General features: G+C 40.0%; 1 protein-coding gene across 1 annotated transcript in view; it reads right to left on the bottom strand.

Annotated features, from left to right (window-relative positions):
* LOC108800574 (potassium/sodium hyperpolarization-activated cyclic nucleotide-gated channel 1-like) overlaps window positions 1–22,407 on the bottom strand; it is a 146,272-nt gene that overhangs the window by 102,552 nt on the left and 21,313 nt on the right. The gene's annotated exons all lie outside the window — the stretch shown is intronic.

Raw genomic sequence — 22,407 nt, 5'->3', positions numbered from 1 at the left:
TAGCCCTTTTAAACAGGCCGCCTAACACCCTCAACAATAAAGTTTTCAAACTTCCAAATCTTGGAAATCGCCCTACCTTAGTGTCCACAACGTGGAAGGACAGGTGACTTGGTGATCAACGAAAAGACAACGGCCAAACTCGACAATACTATGCCTAAATTTGAGGCTCTCTGGTCCCCACAGATACAGCACAATCTACCTCCTTGATTCGATCACCGTTTGCTCACTCTCTGAACCTACCCAATTTACAATTTTTGCGGATTTTCCCTCCTTGGCCGCACCCTAGACCCCCTCTCTATTCTCGCCCCTCTTACTCCTTTTTTGTGTTCCTTTTTTCTCTATTGTTGCTTCTGTATTTCACTATGGTATACACTGTTTGATGATGTGTACATAGCGATTGGTTGTTTTCTTCTACCTTTTTGTTATATACCATTTTTTGTGCCCTGTTCTCTTTTTATACCTGTGCTGTTACTTTACTTGCCCCTCCATTTTAGATTGGAAGCCCTCATGGGCAGGGCCCTCCTTACCATCTTGTCTTGAATAGTATTGTGATTGTAATGTCTTCCTTATATTGTAGAGCGCTGCGCAAACTGTTGGCGCTATATAAATCCTGTATAATAATAATATTTGAGAAAAAAAAAACATGCAAGATGCATGTGACACACTTTTCCTGGCGTTTCCATTGAAGTCTATGGGAAAAAATGAGCTGCAAACGGCCAAAAGACTCTCATGTACTTTTTTATGCGTTCTGCATTTTGCTGCTTAACCCCTTTGTGACGGGAGACGTACAGTGTACGTCCCGTCACAAAGTGGCTATATGACTGGCCACGTACACTGTACGTCCCGAGTTATATTAGCCTCTGTAATGCTGGTAACTGCTGATTCTCAGCAGTTCCAGTCATTAATTAATGCCTCACTATTGAGACATTCATTAATGAAATAGTTAAGCTTTTTTAAAAGCTTCTTTCTTTCATTAATGAAAGAATGAAGCCTTTACATTCAGATACGGGTTCGCTAAATAGCGATCCCGTATCTGACAGCTGAAGATAGCAGAGAGGTAGCAGTGACTCACCTCTCTGCTATTCGTTTTGACAGCTGGAGAGCCTGGCCCGATGTTAAATGATACATTTCAACCACTAGATACAAAATGTATCTCGAGTGAAATGTATCACTTCTGTATCACTTCTGATCGTCTAGGAACGATCAAAGACCTTTAGTGAGATCTGATTCTGACATGCTGTCAGGATCAGTCTCTAAAGTTATTATTAGCTGTTCCTAAGCTTGGAGCAGCCTGATAATAACTAAAAATGTTAAAAAGTTAATTTATTAAGCAGTCATAGTGATTGCTTGATATAAACTGACAAAAAAAAAATATTTTTTTTTTACACTTATTTTTTTTACAAAGTGTAAAAAAAAAAAAAAATGTACAAAAAATTAGGAAAATAAAACGTTTATATATAAATATATTTGTATACTATAATTATTATTAAAAAAATTCTAAAAATAATAATAATAATCAAAACTTGCTGCTGTGGAAGAATCACACAGCAAAAATGTAAAAAGTGTGTCAGTCATTTAGGAACAGAAACTAAAAACTAGCTCAGTCATGAAGGGGTTAAGGTTGAACAGGGGCCATTGATAATCATGGGATTTCTTGCGTTGGGCGTTTTGAAGCGCTTTTTCAACTGCTAAAAAACGCCTGGGTGTGAATGGGGACTTAAACCTTGACTTGTCATGGAGTGATCATACATTATGCTTCAATCAAGCTTCTATATCAGTTGTGATTGGATAAGAATGGATGGCACTTGGACGATGGACAATGCACAAAGCTCCTTCAGCCTCATGCCGGGACTACTATAGGGCAGTACATGGCTGAAGGTTATTGATGCCGAGCATGAATATAGGGGACAGGGCTCTGCAGCTGTCCAGAAGACTCAACCACGGAATTTTCTTTTTTTTATATGTAACTCATTTAATAAATGTAAATCTTATTGCTCTGTGTCTGAGCCGATTACTCTTTTCACACACTGGTAAGAAGTTTAACCCTTTACATAATGTTACAGATGGATTTGTGGAGTTGTGTGCATGATTACCAGTCTTGATGTTATTAAATAAATATTCTAAAATTGGATCAAGTGAAAACATTTTTTAATTCTGAGGTATTGAGACTGATTTACTAAAGGACTCAAGAATCTTCACAGCTACACTAGCTATTTAAACCTCTTACTACTAAAATACTATTTGTTGGCATTCACCTGTATAGGCTAGAGCTGGGGTAGGCAAATTCTGGCCCTCCACATGTGGTGCAACTACAAATCCCATGAGGCATGGCAAGACTGACAGATGGGATTTGAAGTTTCACCACAGCTGAAGGGCTGAAGTTTGCCCAACCCTGTTCTAGAGCTACACAGGAGATTTTTAAGTAGATTAATCCTGCTACTTATAGTGCTCGTGAGTTAAGTGATAGGTGTAGCAAATGATTGCACACAAATGGAACACATGGCTCTCTATGGAGCAGAAATAGCATCTAGTAGTGATTAATCTCGCATGATTGCACATTAATCCATTTATGAGCAATCGATAGATTCAAGATGCAACTGCATGCTGCTTGTGTATATATTATAAGGGTAAGTTCATCTGTTCATAAAAATGGAAAGGCAAACTAACTCACTTAGCTACTGTGAATAACATCTAAGGTCGCCCATGCCAGCCAATGTATTGATCTGGACATTTCACTACACAACCCTGGAGGCTGTATAACATCAAAATGCTTGCAACAGCTAGTGGTCATTGTACTGCGATGACCAATTAGAGTCTCTCCTGAGCCTTCTCTCTTCTGAGACTGCATCCTGAAAGAAAATAAGAGATTCACATTGGTCAGTGCGGTCACGTGACTGCACTGACCAAAGATCAATAGCTGTTGCAAGCATTATGACACTAAACATCCTGTTTAAACACCTTGATACTGTCATGTTTATTCATTCCCCAAAAATTGTGGAAAAAATTAGATCACAGCTTGGCGTGTCTACTGTACAAAGTGGTCATTTTGGGAGACTTTGTTCTAGAACAGAAAGGGAAAATTTTGTCAGGAATGTTTGGTGTTTTTTTAAGTTTTTAATATAAAACCCCAGTGGTGATTAAATGCCACCAAAAGAAAGCCCAATCTGTCCCAAAAAAAGTATATAAATACAGTGTTGCATGACTGAGTAACAGGAATGTGTATATACAGGTTGGTACTCAAATGGTTAATATAAAGTTAAAAAAGAGATCTTGGGCTCCAAAAAAATAAAGAAAATGGCTGACATATAATATAGCAGACATAGAAAATATGAACGCTGCCTGGTCACACCTGAACTCTTGAAAGGTGTTCACAGCTGGCGAGATGCAAAAATGTTTAATATTCTTCTAACAGGCATTTCTTATCACTGCAAACCAAAGGTCATTTGTACAGAGATGAGAATTCCACACGTTTTCATTTCAATTTCATTTCACAAATGAATTAAAGGTGCTGGTCCAGTAAGTCTGGCTTCAGTCATGTGGATTGTTTTACTTTGATTATAATAACTGAACTAATGAAGCTTAAGTAGAAACATGGAAGTTTTGGCCTTTGCCAGTTTTAGTCATAGACTGATGCACTCAAGGGAAACTTTCCCGGGAAGGGTTGCCATGACATGTAGCAGTTCATTAATTAGATGAAGTTACATGTTAAAGGAGAACTATGAGGTGAGTGCTTTTCACTCACCTCATAGTTCTAGCCGACCGGTGACAATGAGACTGTCACAGGTCGGCTCAGTAGATCGGGAGGTGAGCGAACACATACCAGCATTCGTTCACCTCTCGATCCTGTCACGGCTCTCTGTCGTGACAGGGGAGGGGCTGGATTCTTCCCTCCCCACTCCGTTCTGCCAGCGCTGACTGGCGGAACGGATGGGGGAGGATACAGCTGGCTCTGCCTCTGGATAGGCAGAGCCAGCTGTCAGTCATGCAGCTGGGTGGATCCCGGCATAATTATCGGGATCCGCTTCAGCTTCAGCGTCTCAGTATACCGCGAGCTGTAGTATGCGGTATACTGCGGCGTCTCAATATACTGCTAGCTGTAGCTTGCGGTATACTGAGCCTAGGGTGACAGGAGGACGCTAGTTTGTGTCATCCCGTTACCCTAAGGAGAACTATGGGGAAAAGAATTAACCCCATAGTTCTCCTTTAAGTAGAGTTATCATTAAAATTCATACATCACGATACCAAACCACACTATTTAAAAAAAATAAAATAATTAAAAGCATTTTTTTCTTGTCCTAAAAGATCACAGAGACTACACAGGAACTGTTGTTTTCAATCAAACTGATCCTGACTGGCTTGCAGTTAAGTATAAGCAAGGCAAAACCAAGACGTAGATCGATTTATGTAATGTGCAAACATCCTGTACAGTAGCTGCTCCCATGTACAAATATAATTACAAATGACACATACAACAGTATGGGGGTCTGTTTAAAAACAATTCACAGAGCCATTTGCCTTGTGAATTTCTCTGCATGTTTTTTCTGTGCGAAAACCTCTTTTTTTTGCAGTTTTTGATGCATCGAGGTAGGCCCCTTCCACATGGCCATCCGATCAGATCCAACAAACAGTCTAGCACAAGGAACCACTTTTGCTCGATTCTCAGAGACTTCACTGGTGAGATATCCTTTAGGGTCTGTTCACATTGAAATCGGACTGAAAAGTCATAAGTGGTCCATTGACTTGTAATTACAAATTCCGTTTCATTTAAAAAAAAAAAAAAAAATTTCTTTTTTTTCCTATTTTCTTTATTTAAACTGCACTGTAATCAAACACAACAGATTGCAGCAGTGTGAACTGGCCCTATTCACACCCATACATTTTTTGAGTTACTTTCCGTTGGCATCCATTGACAAACAGATCCAGTTCTGGTCACCAGTACTAAGGAAAGATGTCCTTGAGTTGGAAAAAGTCCAGCGAAGGGCAACCAAACTAATTAGGGGTATGGAGGACCAGAGCTACAAGACGAGGCTACTAAATTTAAACATGTTCACATTAGAGGTGAGGAGATTAAGGGGGGATATGATTTCCATGTACAAAATGTTTAATGGTGGTAGCAACATTAGCGATAAACTGTTTAAAATTAACTCCGTTACAAAAACTAGAGGCCATAACCTAAAATTGGTGGAAAAAAAATTCCAGCACAAGGTGCGAAGGGGGTTCTTCACAGTAAGATCAGTTAGGGTCTGGAACTCACTGCCACAGGCGGTGATTTCAGCAAATAATGTGGAATTGTTCAAGAAACTTTTGGACGATTTCTTAAGGGACCGTAATATACAGGGGTACGGGTACTCCTAGAATGAGATCCTAATAGGTTGGACTTGATGGACTAATGTCTTTATTCAACCTCAAATACTATGCTAACAGATTTGGTGTAAATGGGGCTATCATGTACCTAATAGAGAACAGAGAAGTTGAGGAGGCCTCCTTGCAACTCTTGTCCAACACCCCTGAGAGTGGAGACAGGGAGTGAGAGAACAGAGAGCAGCACCGGTGCCAGAGGGTGTAGGGCACTGTGCCCGGGTAAGTCCCAAAGCTGGTCACCAAGGAAGCAGGTGTGTGGATGCAGCTGGAAGGACAAGGAGGAACACTGCTGGAGCAGGACGGAGTCAGGCAGGACAGGGTCAACATCAATCGGGCAGCGAAAGTACAAAAAGCAGCAGGCAAAAGAATAGCCTGGGAGCAAGCAGAGCTCAGGGGCAAGCAGCAGTCAGGCGTCGTCGAAGGAGATCCGGATCAAGGCAGCAGAATACTGGAACAGGCAGAAGCACAGGAACACACACAGGAGCTGAAAGACCATTCAGCAATGATCCATAGGACAGGCAAGTTTAAATAGGGCCATCTATTCAGGGAAGCTGCATAATTTCCTGTGCGCCACGTTAAGCGCGTCTTTGCGTGCACGTTCCATTGCGCGCGCATTAGCGCATGTTTCCAGCAAATGCGGAAGACAGGCCTACGCACATGTGCAGAAGCACCCGCACGGCCCGGTATGGTCTTACAGGGGCCTTACACAATTCCTAGTTCTTCTCAAGTGGGCCCATTACAAAGCCAAATTATAGTAGCTCATCTTCTGATGGATTCCTCAGTATAGAATTAACAAATAGTTGCAGAGTACAGTTGCATGTAACACCTTAGCAATGGCATTGTGAGAGAGGATAGAGATATAAACTACTGCAGTGAAATCTCACTAATGGAGTCTTTGAGAGGTATAGAACACTGCCAAGTGATTTAACCTATCAAGCTGGAGTTAAGCCTTTAGGCTACATTTGTGTGGCTGTCATTTTGCTCAGTTTCCACCTAATGTATTTATTTTGTTCAGCCTTTTCTATCTATTTATACTGCCAACTCAGTTTCCACTATTCTAATCCCTGATTTCTCTCCACAATACTGCCACTGGTTTTCAGTCGTATTTTTCTCGCATGTATTAGCCCGGTATAAAATCTAGTCAGTGCAGTTATCTCCATATCTTCCTGATTTCCTCTTCCTCCTAACTATGTGACCCATACTGTCTTTTTCTGCAAAGTCTTAACTATTTCTTGTTTGTCCTCCATAATAGTACTCTACACTGAATCCACTCAATAATCTCCCCATCTGATTGTTACGCAAGATGTTCGAACGAAAGAAAGAATGTACTGTATATTATAATCTTTCTTTATTCACATAAAGCCACCAAAATCCGTAAATCCCTGCAATGATAGGTCTCTCCCTGTGTGGGTACCTGTCTATAATTTGGGGTACATCCTTAATTTGTCGTTTTCAGCTCAATAATCCAGACATGTATGGGCAAATTTCTTGTTGATGTCGGGAGGTACAGGAGAGACTTTTGTGCCCTGATTTCTGCTTGTAAACGCTTTTGCATGAGATATCTAGGTCAACCAATGAATTTTCAAAACAAGTCCTATATGAGAAATTATGTCTCCTAGTCTTTGTTCCAGGTGTTCAATAGGAGGGGAAAATTATTTTAATCTTTGTTGAAGGCAGATGCAAGAAAATCAGTATAAAACACTTAACAGAATGCAAGTACTGTTTGTTTTTATAAAAATAAAAGTTATTTGAGGAAATATCTATATTTATTCCTGTCTGTAAGGAGCTAAACCAGTCAGAGTTCTGGATAACCTCTTGTAGGCCTCTAGCAAATAAAGATCCACATAATAAACTATAAATTGCTGAAAGTATGCCAGTCATAGTGACTCTATATCTTTTACTGAAGCTGCTTGCAGGAGCGAAGAGACAATTTTGACAAAGTATGTAAAGAAAGTAGAACTTCGAGTCTTCTCTTCACAGTGATGTCAGAATGAGGACACAAGAAACCTTAAGCGTCTAATATAAAAATCATACTTTCATCTTCAAAGACTGTCAGTTACTAAGTCGTGTCTTACATTTTGTTTTATTTTGCATGAGTGAAGAAAAAGATAAAATTGTTGGTAACAGCAGGAATTTGTATTACTCAGAGCTTCTCTGTGGGACTTGTTTCCCTGACTCTAAAAACACCAGCAGCAAAGAACTGAGACTTCATTGTAAAGATAACATTTGTTGATCCCAAACAGATTAGAACTTGTTGAATGAGTTTACTCTGAGTCTAATTTCTGACTTTTTGGTCTCATTTATGGAAGTACACTTGACTCCTAAAGCCCCAACTATAGCTAATGACAGAAGTTATAACTAATTATTTGTGCCCTAGATTCTCTTCACTGCTGTTCTTACATTATGAACATTCCTCACCATCTTCCAGCCTGTTTGTTGGGACTGTGACTTCAGGTGAGGGCAACAAAAGGAATTTATTACAGATTAAGGAGACAAGATGGAGCTTCATACTGATAGACAATCATAAAGAGGGTATGATCAGAGGCTATCAGGAATATAGATGAGAGTAAATGGCAAGTCCCATTCATAAAAGGTTATGGTTGGTAGATACACAGCAAGGGAAGTCTGAGAGGCATATACACGCTGCATGTAAAAAAAAGTTGTGGTTGTGAGGGCCTATTTTATTGTTATGTGAGATCTTATTACGTTGATGTGGTGTACACTTTCTAAAGTAAAAGAATTATGTCCTGTTTTCTGACCAAAAAGCACCAGGGTGTACAATAGCTAACACCAGTGAGTCCCTGTCACAATTAGGAATTTTTCTTAACACAGAGGAAGCTAGTCAGTGGTTTAAGTCTTCTTTTACTGTGTAGACTTGGGCAGCACATGATGTTGGCTTCACTGCATAGTAATAAACAGCCATGTAAATGTGAGACAGTGGTCATCTTTAAAGATGGGTTCTTGGGCAATTTCCCTGTCATATGGGAATTAATTCAGGTTGATTGGCATGGGAGGCTCCTGGCAGTTAAGCAGGGCCTGTCATTTTGGTGTGAGAGGATTGAACCATGAGTACAAATGACTAGAAGTGAGATGAGGTGATCATCTACCATGCTGGATGTGAGAAGACCAGAATTAAGAGAAGAATAAGCAGGTTGCAGTGCCCCAGACATTATGCAAGGAAAATAATGGAAAGCTAAGCACAATAACAAAGGTTTATTCAGGGCCCTAAGTAGGCAACAAAGAGCAGAAAGCAAGATTAGAATCACTGTGTGACATCCATTGGGCCAGTTCCCACATATTTAAATTTTCTCTAGTGCACAAAAAGCCTCCCTAGCAAACCCTAAACCCTGAATGACTAATATATGCTCAAACCTTGTGTAAACCTTTATGGGCTCTCTACCCCCCCTCCCCCCCCTCTTATACCCTTATGTGGAGGACCCTAGGTCCCAAATTACAACTCAATAAATACATTCTCTTACACCCTCAAACATTGGTCCCCCAGGTGTACCACTTAACAATTGTACCAACTAAAATTTAAATTTTTGTTTATGTTTATTACCCCATAGGATAGATAGATAGGTGGATATATATGTTCTGTTGTACAGAATTATTATATATTGTGTGTATAGCCTCTAGTGATCCCCTCCTACTACTTGATTACGCTAATGTGGAAGAAACTGTAATGCAATTGTATGTTATACTGATTGTGCATCATGTGCTATTTTTTTGTCTTATTGTAATTTGGAAAATTAATAAAATACTCAAGAGTTAGAATCACTGTGTGAATTGACCATGAAACTGGAATGTGGAGAGAGAAAAGAGCATGCATGATATACAGTATGTTGCCACAGCTCACAACAAAAGCTGCTCAATGAAGTCAGTAAAAGAGAGTACCTCAATTAGAGTTTAGGGATTTTGTGAAGTTTCAAGCCTGGCAGGTAAGACTCCTAGCTGCTTTCAGTCATTTGGGGATTAACCTGTATTATATTGTGTAATTTGTACAGAACAACATTTGACAGGTAGCATACAACCATACAGCCAGTGTACAAACTTTTCAAACGGATACTTTCTTTATGCCTTTTGTCTGCGGAGTGTGGTGATCTGTAAATTGGGCAGAGTAGCAGATCATGGGTGCAGGAGGCAAATAGAATGTGTGTGTGTATAGGGGATGATTCCATTAGTCTTCAGACCAGGGACAGAGAAATTTGTAATTCTAAACATGCAGGAGAGATCTAGATAGGGTATGCTGTGACTTAAAATTGTATGGAGACTGGAGAGATTTCAATGAACACTAACATGGCACTAGAAGTCACTTTCACAGTATGCACTTGAATGGTGAAGTTTTGCACATGTTGAAGGGAACAATGTAGGCATTATGAATTTTAATCGACTCAATGGAATGGTTTCAAGGAAATACAGAGATGAGTGTTATTTACTACAGGGGAGGACAGCTTTCTGTGGGTTAAAGAAAGCGTTCCACACAAAGTATGCCATGGCTGCTGCAGTAATGGGTGTGCATGGTGAAAACTAGGTGTTTCTAAAGCACATAATGTATTGTGACACACCTTTTCACATCTTCCAGAATCAGGTTAATTTGTGGCTTTCAATCACATGATGTCTCAAAGCCACAGAGGAAGTAGTGCTGGAAAACTTCCCTTTGCCGGATTCTATAATTACTGCAATGTGGAGTAGGTAACTACAGTATATAATGCCCAGCATGTGTTAATGACTGCGGATCCAGCTCTAATCGATGTCCAGTCCATCATATCTTATTAGTACTGGTCCGGGGAACATATGCCCCAGTCCACGCCTGCCATAATCCAATTACCACTATCACTGGCTGATCTCAGCTTTATTTGCCTGTAGTTGAAGAATCAGGTGGAATTTTTGTAAAAATGATGAGAACATAATTGGACGCAGAGAAAGCCTTTGATAGGGTGGACTGGAAATGTATGCAATTATCATTAGAACAAATAGGAATACCGGCACTTCTAATTATAAACTATTCCAACAGCAAGGATATGGGTGAATGGGGTACTATCAGAGCGGGTAGAAATTACCAATGGGACAAGACAGGGCTTCCCATTATCCCCTATACTGTATATTATAACGATGGAACATCTAGCTATTGCACTACATCAGAATAAAGATATCTTGGGGATCAGAATAAAGGAGAGGATACATAAGATGAGTATTTTTGCAGACGATGTATTATTATATATTACAAATCCAAGGATAGCATTTCTCCTAATCTTGGATGTGATCAAGAAGTTTGGACGAGTAAGCAATTATATTATTAATGCTGGTAAATCGCAGTGCTTGGATATTATTCTCCCGTTGGGAGAGAGGGATATACTAAGTATTATTTTCTCATTTGTGTGGACAATGGAAGCATTGAAGTATCTGGGGGTGAATATACCTTTGGATTTGGGGAAATTATACTCGTTAAATTATACTCCTCTGCTAGAAGATACAGTTGAGACTGAATACATGGAAAAAGAGAAATCATTCTTAGTTGGGGAAGATGGCTCTATTTAAGATGGGCATTCTTCCATGATTTCTTTATATTTTCCAGACCGTCCCAACAAAGATACCACAACTGTTTTTTAATAAACTTCGGTCCCTACAATTAGATATGTATGGAATAAAACAGTAGTGCGACTGAGGCATGATATACTAAATAAAAGAAAGATGAATGTAGGGGGTGGATTACCACATATGGAGGTATATCAGCAGAATGCAAGATTGTTTTTTTCTAGTAAATCCAAAACTTTGGGTATCTGTGGAACAGGCGGAGGTGGAAATACCTCTGACGTCTTTACCCTGGATACCTCCAACTAAAAGACATAAAACCTAGATTGAATCACCAGTAATCTCCTCGATGATGGAAATCTGGGATGCTTTGGTTAAGAAATATGGTATATCTGCATATGTGGGTCCATTAACACCTATAATGGGAAACCCAGACTTTCCATTGGGTTTAAAGAACAGGAGGTTTTTGAGATGGGAGACTTCCAGATTCTCTCCTGTGTGTGAAGCCGTTTTGGACGCGGGCTTACGTCCATTCGTAGACCTGTGTCCGGCGGACCAACCCAGGGGGTTAAAACACTGTTATATTGCCCTCTGCTCACAAGACAGAGTAATAAGAGATCTGACCCCATTTGAAGAGATCTATCTCAGGAAAGCAGAAAGTAAACATAGGGTGTCTAAATTTTATAATATGTTACTGACACAGATCTACCCATCTCTTCTTTTTTTTTTTTTTGAGCATGTAATTTTTATTGAATTTTCAATGAATACAGAACTAAAGCGTATAACAATAAAGTAAGAGGGTACCATATCATAGAAATGGAGGTACATACACAGCGAGGCGTAATCATTCAGTTTTGTAAATAGATGCAGAACATTTGTAAACCATTAGTCGGTATGATTAGAGTAGTTTACATTTCTTTGCCGTGCATGTAATGATATTATTAAGCGTAGGATTCAAGGCCACCTCTCAAAAACAGAATAAAACATAGTAAAACATAAAGAAATTAAGTTAAGATCACTACCTGGAGTACAAAAAAGCATGAGAAGCAATATTGCCAGTACCTGCAGCAACAGCCTTTCCATATATTCGGAGTATACCAATTTCAATTTCATGTGGGACTAATCGAATGTCAAGGGGTGTCTTGCAGTCATGTATGTATAGAAACCCGAAAATCAGACAAGTGGTTGAGAGGGCACCAAGGGTAGGTATCGCACAAACGGTGACCCAGAGGACCTTCCAGGCGAGGCTAGAGTACATCTAGGGCTCCCAGGGTGTGTGAGAGTTTGGCATTGAGATACCATGATGATGTTTGGAACCCCGACATGATGTCGCGGAGCTGGTCGGGGGGGGAGCGTCTCAATGAGGAAGGGGGACCACGTGGCGAAGAAACGAGCTATACGCCTATCCTCATTATGTGTGTCAGCCTTGTCCAGGAGCATAAGCTTACGGAGGGTATTTTGCAGGTCCTCTATCGTGGGGGTTGTTGGTAGGAGCCATTTAGTGAGAATGTTTTTTTTAGAGGCTAATATGCAAAGATGTTCCCAGCGCGAGATGGGAGGGGCAGGGGAAGATGGCCCAGGGGGTATGTCATGTAGTAAGCACAGTATAGGTTGTGGGGCCCGTGTCTTACCTGACAGGGAGTTCATGTACTGTATTATCCGAGACCATAGTGTGTGAATCAGAGGGCAGGACCAGATCAAGTGTATGAAGTTGGGATGGTGTATGTTACATTTGGGGCAATGTTGTAGCCAGTCCGGCGATGCAGAAACCGGAACATAGTTAAAGGCATAATATGCCCGGTGGAGCAATTTGAATTGGACCTCCCTCCACGATTCACTGATGATGTGGTTTCTAATGTGTTGCCACCCCCACAGTATGCTATCAAAAGTATCTTCCAGTGGGTTGCCCAGCAATTGGGCCCATAGATGTACGAATGCGGGGATGTGTGTCAGGTTGTTGGTGAATGTCGCAGAGAGCCAAATACAAATTTGACAGGGATAATTTGGGCGGCGAGGAAGTCAACAGTCTTGCAAAGGTTTGAGAAGAAGTATCCTTCACCTGTAACCTGTGAGCGTGTATGAAGCGTGAGATTTGTGCGTATTGGAGGAAATGTGTGGGGGGCACATGGAACTTGGAGATTAGGTCGTTGAATTTTAAGCAGGAGCTTTGGGGTGTCAGTACGTCCTGAATTGTATGAATACCCCGGCCATTCCAGGTGCTGAAGTTTAGGGATTCAGCCTTCACCGGAAAAAATGGTGATGTCGATAGAGGCATCCATGGGGAGATAGTGCCCGGTAACTTTGTCAGCTTCCTGACTTCCCTCCATGTTATGACAGTGTCTTTGATGAGCACATGTGATCTAACATGCGGGGGTAGGGTGTGCAGGGGTGAGTTAAGGATGCCTGAGAGATGGGTGGGCCAGTTGTCGCTCCAGCGGCGTATTAGAGTAGAAAGAAGTATCCAGTCCCTTACGTGTCTGAAGATACTGGCTAAGTTGTAAAGCCGAATATCCGGGGCATTCATATCCTAGGTGGGATTTTGGGCATTGCATTTTGGCTAGAGCAATTCGTCTACCCAGCTCTTCCGTACTATACCAAAGCCTGGGAACAAGAACTAGGGCATGTAATTTCAAAAGAGGACTGGCATAAGGTCTTCTTTCAAACTTTTAAATCAAGTAAATCAGTGGTGATACAGGAAAGAAATTTTAAAATATTAACGAGATGGTATAGGTGCCCAACAATATTACATAAGATAAGTGTTCAGAATTCTAAGATATGTTGGAGATGTAAAGAGGAAGATGGGACGATGTTGCATATTTGGTGGTCATGTCGGTTGTTAAAAATATATTGGAAATCAATTATGGAGATAGCCCAACAGTTAACAGGTATAAACACAGTAGATACACCAGAGGTTGCACTGTTATCATTACATAATACCCCAACCACAGCTATGAGAAATGGTTTAATAGGTCCAATTTTGGCAGCGGCAAGGGCAGTAGTACCAAGGTATTGGAAGTCAGCAAAGGTCCCCCAGATGGTAGAGTGGGTAGCGGAAATGAATAATATTATGCGATTGGAGGAGCTTACGGCCCGATTATATGACAACTATATACGATTTGAGGAGAGATGGAGACCATGGAGGGAACACACTAGATCGGTGATGGAGTAGACATATCCCTAGAGGTAATCTACTAAAAAGTGAGAACTTAGATTCTGATTCCTTTTTCTGTGGGGGTTGATGGTAAGGGAGGAGGGAGGGGAAGGGTATGGAAAGTGTATTGATCTATAATCATAGAGTTGGATTAATCATTATTATTATTATGTATGTATGAATGTAGAATGTTTTTTTTTTTAAGTGGAGTAATAAGGAATTGTTTGTAAGATTATAATGTATATGTGTGAAGTAACTTGAAACTTAATAAATCAATATTTTGTAAAAAAAAAAAAACAACAACAAAAAAAATGACTCAATGTTTCATGTTGTTTGCAGTGAATATTTTTTGTTAGGTTTTTACTTTACAACTGCCTTAATAGATCATGTCTACTTGTACCTTGAGACCCTTTCTGAAACTGTCCTATGATGGAATACACAACTGTCAGTAAAAAGATGATTAGTCCCCTTAAGTATTTTTTTTTAAATGTAAAAAGCTGCACATGGGGTTCTGCGGTTTTTCTAGCTCACACAGCAAAAATTTGATGAAATGGGGTACAGAATTCTAGCATTATAGAAATAGTAGTAGGATCACCGAGTAATAGCAATACGGATGTAACTTTTCATCTGAGGACTCTTGCTGTTTCCAGCTGCTCTGAGACTAAACTGCAAACACAGGCACCTCCATGGTGTGCCCTAAATCAATATTTAAAATTTTGTCATCATTAACTCCCCATAACCCAATTAGAATGTCAGGCTAACAAAGTGCTCCCACAGCATATGTGAAGCCCAAGGACATGGAATTTAGATTTTCTTTTGTCTTAAAGAAGTCGGAACACAAACATGTGTAGTAATTTTCATTTATCAATGTCATTTGATTCAAGTGCAAGCCTCAGAGTGTTCAATCTTATATTTTATTTGCTCAATTCAACTACATTGATTTTTATTGCTCTAAACCTTCTCTTCTGGGCATCACTTTGTACGGCTCCAAAATTCTGTAATCTAATCATTTCTAGAGATATATGGGATACGAAACAAAATAAAATCTCTGTGACAACCTCTGTAATCCTAAGAAAAACAAAGTGTGGTGCAGGAGAGATACATTTGCTACCCCCACCAACAATTTTTCTTAAAGTGGATCCACATGTACCGTTATATATTATAAGATTCATAATTGGAGCAGAAAGTTTACCTTATCATAAATATTCTTCCTTTTTACAGTAGCCCATCCCCTACTCTTTTTTTAACCTGGATGAAATAATGCCTTCAGAGTAACTGAAGTTTGCAATTTTCTGCTAAGGAGACTGGTTAGCCCAGCTGGCTGTCAATATGCCGGAAGACCGGTCACCTGACCATCCCCTTTTAGTTAAAAAAAAAGACTGAGCAAACCTCAGAACGTGGTATGCCTTGCCTCTATCCACACCTCTACACTTTGCTCTGCACCTCCTTGGACCCCCAAGAGCCATCTCACAGACTAAATGTAGGCAGTGGGCTCTAGTAGGAGCTGTAGTATTGTGGAACAGGCTTGCATAAGCCAGAAGTGATATAGGGGCTCCTGCAAATCTCTGATCCTGGCTGACGGAAATTCAGTGAAACCTGTAATGATGTCACAATGACTACAAAAATAATTATCTTTCTCTCTCTAATTTCTTTTTTTCCTCTGCCTAGAGAACAATTTAAAGTCCAATTTCAACCTTCCACGGAGGTATTAAAAAAAAAACCATATGCCTGCAATGTGTACCTGGTGTACATGAAGCAGTTGCTGTATATGAACACAGAAACATACTTTTTTGTCCTCTTCATCTCCTCATGGCTCCTTTTTAAATAGCTGCATCTGTGCTCTACAAGCAGTCTGTGTAAATTAACACTCTCTCACCCCATTCATTAGTATAAATAGTGGCAATTGGACAGTGTATTGTAACCCGTTGGTGTGGCAGAGTTGGTGTGCAGAGTGATCTTGTTACAATGACTCCCAGGGAGGAGGTCAGCTACTTTACAATCCAACCCCAGTGCCAGACTGAGTTTCCTGAGGAGAAAGATTTCAATTTGTAGGACTCAGGTGCACTAAAAAGTCCATAAAAACATTAGGAAAGCCAGCAATGTAAGCCAGCAATGTAGGTCATGAATATACACATATACATATTTACTGCACCTCTACATTACCACATTAATTGCGAATCACTTACAAAAGGTGGAAATCGGCTTTAAAATAGAAGCTTGCATTATATGAATTAATGTAATTTAAAATTTTAGCTTGAAGTCAATAATCTTGTGTGTGTTAAGGTTTAAAAACGTTTTTTCTTTGTATGGTTTGTAAAGGTATTTGTGCAGACATGGGGATGCCGAATTTACTCTTAACAAATGCAGGCCCTCCTTAGTGCCTTGCGATACTACATCATGTTTGTACTTTACTGATCCTTCTTACAATCCAAGTCCCTGAATGTGCTAGTTGCTGAAAACAATACACCCTGTGTGTGTCTGGTATGTTATCCCTACAATTGCTAAACAGAAGCAGTGCAATTCCTTTAAGCTACTTAGAGCTCCCTCTAATGGCTCATCCACAGATCTCTGTATTTAAAGCAATGCAAAAAAAATATGGAAAAGCAAGCTTGTAAAAATGTGAAGGTCACATTGAAAAGGTAAATACTTCAGAAGTAACGTACAAAATGTTCTGCAAATTTACTTAACTTTCCTTTAAGAATATCCACCTTCATCACCATTAAGTTATCTCTATGCACTCTGAAATCAGCATTGTCACAATTGTGGCCACATTCTGTAGCTGGACTACATGAGTAAATGTCGACAGCACTCAGTAGGAGTGATCAGTTGTGTCAATCACTCCCCAAGAATATGCCTCCACTGCTGGAGAAAACATCACAAATCAAAGAGGGATTATTTCTATTGCTGGATGCAAGTCATAGCGCTGTGGGGACGCTGCAGCTATCTACACTCCCCACCAGATGATGGGCACAGAGATACAGCAAGGATTTAAGCTACAGAATACATTTTTAAAACATATGATCAGACACTTAGCAATATCAACAATGTGTTACTGAGGGTTTAGATCTATTTTAAACTAACTTCATAACAGGTTTACTATTTCATTATCGAACTGCCACGTTTGGATTCCAGTTCCATATTTCATGTGCTCATCCTGTCTATGGAGTCTTGCAAGACTTCAGATGGAGGAGACATGTTCTGTAGCCTACTGGGAATTCTGATAAAACCAGGCTTTCCTAAGGGCCCCTCATTCCTCGAATGCTGAGGTAAATCAGCAGTACAAAGTGGTAGAAGTCTTTATACCAAACTCAGAACACAGGTAATGCTTTAAAGTCAAGCTATGGGCCCCGGGCTCCTCCCATGTATGGTCCCTCTCCACCTATTGAGGTACCCCCACATTTTGTTATAGAATAATTAAAGCCCAACTTTAATTATTAAAGCCCTAATGCAGAGCAGATCCGGTCAGGTTTCTGCACACGCACGCTAGCAACTGATCTGCACCTGCTCCGCGCTTGGTGTGAACAAGGCCTTATGGTTTGTTTCCTTTAGAAAGCAGCCACATCCTGCAGAAAAATATGCTTGCTCTCTTTGTGGGACCTGTGTGGTCTCTCAGCCAAGGTCAGATACACCCCCTGCTATGCCAGAGCTAGAGCTTTCCAGTCAGCAGGGACCATGAATTGCATGATAATTGCAAAGCAGCGGTCGGTCAGCATGATGATGTATGTCAATGCCACTGTCTGCATAATTACAGTATGAATAAAGGGTATAATGGTGATGTCCCCTCAGAGGGGTATGTCATTCATAGTATGTCTTCCGGGTTGAATGACACTGGGAGAGAGACTAAAAACATTTTTTTTGTTGAAAAAGAAGTACTGTGAGGTAATACTTAGGAATAAAAATGTATGAATTGCAGCCCAACATTCTTTTTAATTACAACTTGCTGGTGGCCCTTTTGCTTTAAAATATATTTCAATTTCTTTAAAAAGCTGGATGAGTATAGTAAAATATACTCTTAGAATATTTTTATACCCTACACACTCCCTATTATGAATGTACCAGACAACAAAAATATTCAAAGCTTTTTGTTTGTCTGTGTGATTCATAGCTAGAGGAGATACTCAAACTATTGCAAGTACAGCAAATGAAATCATAAAAAGCCAATCAGTGGTAGGGTCATGCCTCACATTCATTGGCAATTTTCCTATGAGTGATTAAATGGTCAAAACATCCAACAATTGGCATTCCATTCACTAAGTAATCATCTTCTTGAATCTGATCCTCTAGATCCTATTTGGATTGGTATGCTTGGGTAGTTAAGCTATCTAGAGCTACAAAGAACTGACAGTATTAAATCTATAGATCAGCAGCATAATGCAAGCAAGACACAATCCTCTTTTTTATTCCATAGTTCATTTATATTCCATTTTCCTGTGCCCTGCAATGAAGCCTGACCCAAAAAAAAACACATCAGATGGGCTGGACCTTAGAGCTTTGGGGATTGGCAGTAAACATAGGCTAGGCTAATACAAGTCAAGGACAGTAGTCTTTTACATATAGGGAGCACAAGGACACACGAAATGGGATATAATATTTCCATATCTGTTGGTTCTCAAGTCCTCTAGAAACTTGACTGCGTATGATTAAAGTATTATTATTACTATTATTAGAATACTCATATAGCATCAACAGTTTGTGCAGGGCTTTACAATATAAGGAAGACATTACAGTTCTAAAGTTCCAATAAAATTCAAGATTAGATGGCTAGGAGAGCCCTGCCTGTGAGAGCTGACAATCTAAAAGGGAGGGACAAGAAATACAAAAAGTGGTAGCTGTGTGTGAATGAGTTGTTTGAGAGATTAATAGCTCAGCTATTAGGTAGAGGTGCGGTAGGCTTCCCTGAAAAGATGAAGAATCACCTAAAGGCAGAGAAGATGGGAGACAGCAGGAAGAGTTGGGGTAGGGAGTTCCAGGGGATGGGAAATACTCTAGAGAAGTCTTGGAAGTGAGCATGGGAGGAGTAGATGAGGAAGCTAAAGTGCAGGAGGTCTTGTTAGGTACGGAAAGGACAGTTGTGATATGTTGAGACCCTTTGAGACAAGGTTGGAGATATAGTCAGAGGCAGAGTTGTGGGTTGCTTTGTATAAGTTCCTTTTGAGTTAATGTAAAAAGAAAAAAAAGGAATTTAGGAAGCAAATGACAAATACAAGGTAGCCAGATGAATTTCAGCTATCCATGTTGATTATGTCTTAAAGGGTCAGTTAATCAGAAGGTTATATTTTAGTTTTAAGTGGAGCCTAGTGGCCTGTCAGCCCCTGGCTTTGTATATCTTGGGTTCTCCACCTGCAAGATTTCCCTGCCAAAATTCACAACTTCTGTCCTGTTCCACCCGCACTTCCTGACCACTTCTCCTTAACTTATATTAGTGTTCCAGCTTCTGCTTTACATTCTCCATTATATAAAATGACCAAAAACCTTCTAGCAAAGGCCACAAGGGCAGTTGTGAAGACCGGGGAACTCAAGAGCAGAGATCTTATTTTTTAAATCCCCAAGATTATGGTTTTTTATATGGATGAATTTTAGCATATTTATATGTATAGACATTATGAATTGAGTATATTAAAAATGGAATTTTATTATATATATGAATCAATTGACTTTATTATTGGATCAATTCCCTGCTATTCTCCAGTGGTCACCACAAAGCCCCTTTCTTTCTCTTTCCCCCTTTTGATATATATACGAGTAAGTGTTAGCTAGCATTTTATAGACTATACACCAAGAACTCATTTGAATTGCTATGATTAGTCTTAAAACTGTTTCCAAATCCAAAAAATGAGCCATTTTACAGATATTGAATATCACACGGAGTCTATCAACAGTAAGTTTATAGCTCTGAAAGGTTTATGTTTTACAAATAAATAATTATCAGTAACGTACATTTACTAATAAGCAATATAAATGAAGACAAATGAGGTGCTTCTCTGCCAGATATCCCCAACAACAGGAAATAAAAAAAATTTAACCACTGCAAGGGTCTTCAAGAGAGTAAAAAGCTTTGAAAGGTCATTGTGATCATGCAGAAACGTCATCTTTAAATGATCAAGAGATTTAAGACAGTATAGGGCAAAGTGATAACAGAATATCATATACAGACCAAATAAACAAAATAATTTCGCTAAATCAGAGTGTTCATTACTGTACCCCTTGGGATGTATGGGAACCAAAGGATGGGAGTATGGTACTGAATCTTTGTAGTTAAACTAATGATTAGAATATTAGATTGTAATTCAACAACTTTTTTTTATCAATTAAAACGGTTATCAAATACGGATTGATTAAGGGGCCAGTAGGACAATTAATGTTCTGTTTAACTTCACAACTACTTATGTCTCTAAACGAAGATTATCTGCATTATTTAACCTGAAATCGAATTATTTTGTCAGATGATGTGTGAATAATACTGTGAAGGAAGATTTAAGGTATTGCCATGCCACTGGAAAAAGTTCAGAATAAATTTTGCTTAGGTTCAACAAGTCGGAGCAATGCTTTTGAGGGGTTTTAAGGGTCCCACTTTAACAGGACTGGAGAAACACAGAATTGGGAACCATTTGTTAGATCCCTGATGTCTCCATAAAGGTAACATGTCACCTGCCAATTCTATCACATAGGGGTCTATTCACTAAGCTGCCGTAGGCTATTCACTTCAGGCTAGTACGGCTGATTTCAGCCGCATATCTGGTGGCTTCACGTGGCTTTGGGTCGGCCGAACATGCTCAGCCCGAAGTGCAGAAGGAGTTCGACTCAGCCGATCCAACATCTGGATCGGCTAAGCTGAACCTCCGGCAGGCTACTCGCTGCTGTTCGGTCTATTCTTATAGATGCCGAACAGCAGTGAGTGACTAGCCGAATGCCGCTTAGCGGCATTCAGCTCGGCTGTTCTGCTCGCTCCCTCTGTGGTACCGAGCAGAAGAGAAAAATAGTTAAAAAAGTAGAAAATAGAAAACGATTGTGCGGAGCTAACAGTGACAGATTTGAGCGGGAGAGTTAGGCTGTCTGGAGATCAATGTCCCTGGTTAGCTGATAACCAGGGACGCTGATCTCTCTGCAAGGGGCCAGAGCCAGCCGTATTATCGCAGCTGGCTACGCCCAGCTGACAGAAGCAGGCTGTCAGCCGGCCAATGGCCGGCCGCTCGCCCAGCTTCGGCTTTCAGCGCGGCTCAGTCGAGCAGAGGCATATGCCTTCGGCTTGGCTGAGCCGCTCGGCCAAGTTCGGGAGCTGTACGGGCTATACTGAATAGCCCGTACAGCAGCCCTTCGGTTCTACTGAACCGAAGGGGTCCTGGGGCCAAAGCTAGCCGAAGGATCGGCCACAGCTAGATCCTTCGGCTGCTTTGTGAATAGACCCAATAGTATTGAAAAGTAAGGAATAAAAAAAAAAATATGAAAATCAGTATGTATGTAAACAGCAATTGCACCACGTTAGGTATTGTTGGAGTGAGAGCTATAATTCTAAGGCCATAATTTGCTGTTACTTCTAAATTGATGAGCAAAGGCTTTTAAAGCGTAGCTTATGGACCATTTTGAGATTTTCACCATTGCACGTGCACGCAGATTTAAGGCTTGACATCTTTCGTATTGTTTTACTCAATGTAACCCCATCTTTTATATTTACAAAAATTGGGTAATATGTTATGTTTGTGTGCAGTAAAATTCATTTTGGTGTATTTTTTTCTACAAATATTGATTTTGCTCAAATATTTTGCAACTTAACCAAACTGTAGCTACCATTTGTCTATTCTACATGTCCTCTTTTAGAAAACAAATCATTGTTTGGGGGTGTCATTTTTTTATACAAAAAAAAAAATCAGACTTTATACATGTGTGTTTGAAAAAATTAAGAAGAAACAATGCTCTGGTCCTGTGGTGGTTTTATTACACCAGTCCTTATCATCCATCTATTTATCTGATCACAAAGCCTAGTCTAGTCCTTAATCCTATTTTTCTCCACTTCTGATGAAGGGGGCATGTATAGCCCCTGAAACACATTAGCTCATCTCTCTGAACTTATAGAAATGTTTTTCTGGATTTCTGCCAGAGGGGTGGTGCTTAAATCTTTCTTCACAATTCCACAAGGGCTGTTTCTAAGAACCTGCCTACCAAACTCCACCAGTCACCATCACAACTTGCAATGTATCAAGTGGTCCAGCCTTCCTCTTCTCTACCATTATATATGCAAGTCAAATTGTCAATAACTAGACCTCGATTCCTTGTTTTGAATTCTCAGAACAATATCAGAAGTCTCAGTATTTGTAGCTAGCATGTGTATGTGTATATATATATATATATATATATATATATCTGTA

Source organism: Nanorana parkeri, unplaced genomic scaffold (assembly GCF_000935625.1).
Source record: "Nanorana parkeri isolate BGI_ZX_2015 unplaced genomic scaffold, ASM93562v1 scaffold2067, whole genome shotgun sequence".
Classification (NCBI taxonomy): Eukaryota; Metazoa; Chordata; class Amphibia; order Anura; family Dicroglossidae; genus Nanorana; species Nanorana parkeri.
The sequence above is the reverse complement of the archived record's forward strand: the minus strand, read 5'-3'. Positions and strand labels throughout refer to the sequence as shown.